The sequence below is a fragment of the Panulirus ornatus genome, chromosome 70, assembly GCF_036320965.1.
Source record: "Panulirus ornatus isolate Po-2019 chromosome 70, ASM3632096v1, whole genome shotgun sequence".
NCBI classification, from domain to species: Eukaryota; Metazoa; Arthropoda; class Malacostraca; order Decapoda; family Palinuridae; genus Panulirus; species Panulirus ornatus.
In genome coordinates, this window is record NC_092293.1 from 9,508,543 (window position 1) to 9,510,100 (window position 1,558).

A 1,558-nucleotide genomic window follows, 5' to 3' on the forward strand; every position below is an offset into this window, starting at 1 on the left:
TTATGTAATAACTCACAATGATATATAATCTCCACATCTCACTCCTTCACTCATGGTCTACTCTACATTTCAGCGGCGGACAAACGCTGTTTTTCGCAAATATCTCGTAAACGATTCATTGTATCATTATGATATTTCAGCACACGATCTTTAACACCCGGGCCAGATGTATGGCTGACATACCACATTGCTGTGTTATGTGAGGAGTTTACTCGTGAAAAAAAGATACAAATCCGAGTAGTCATATTGACGCTTTGGAAGGAAAGTGTGCCCCCCCAAAACCCTCCAAGTTCCCCCCCTTCTCGCCTTCGTTATCCCTCTTCTTCTCCCCCTAACTCCTCCTAACCCAACCTTGTGTCCCTCCCTAGTTTCCCATAACTTTAGTATAGAGTTATAATAAAATGTTATGTAGGTGTATATGTATAGGTATGATTATTAACTAACAGTATGGTACAATTCCATAGACGCAAGACGTATTTGACGTTGATAATTACTGTACAACAGCATATATATATATATATATATATGTTTCCTTGCGCTGCCTCGCTGGTGCGGGGGACGGCGACGGGGCAAAGTGAATAAATAGATAAATATATATAGGGGAGAAAGAATACTTCCCACGTATTCCCTGCATGTCGTAGAAGGCGACTAAAAGGGAAGGGAGCGGGGGGCTGGAAATCCTCCCCTCTCATTTTTTTTTTTTAAATTTTCCAAAAGAAGGAACAGAGAAGGGGGCCATATGAGGATATTCCCTCAAAGGCCCAGTCCTCTGTTCTTAACGCTACCTCGCTAATGCGGGAAATGGCGAATAGTATGAAAAAAAAAAAAAAAAAAATATATATATATATATATATATATATATATATATATATATATATATATATATATATATATATATATATACATATATATATATATATATATATATATATATATATATATATATATATATATATATACACATATATATATATATATATATATATATATATATATATATATATATATATATATATATATATATATATATATATATATATATATATATATATATATATATATATATATATATATAAATTATACATTTCCCTTTTCCAAAGCCAGAGGTTGAACCATTACGTGACATTCATTTTTTCATTTCATTTCAAGCTAGAAGTTTCAGTTTTCTAAATTATTTCTTACATTTTTCATATGTATATATATGTATATGTGTGTGTGTGTGTGTATATGTGCGTATGTATGTGTGTGTATATATATATGTATATATATATATATATATATATATATATATATATATATATATATATATATATATATATATATATATATATATATATATCCCTAGGGATTGGGGTGAAAGAATACTTCCCACGCATTCCTCGCGTATCGTAGAAGGCGACTAGAGGGAACGGGAGCAGGGGGCCAGAAATCCTCCCCTCCATGTATTTTTTTTTTTAACTTTCTAAAATGGGAAACAGAAGAAGGAGTCACGCAGGGAATGCTCATCCTCCTCGAAGGCTCAGACTGGGGTGTCTAAATGTGTGTGGATGTAACCGAG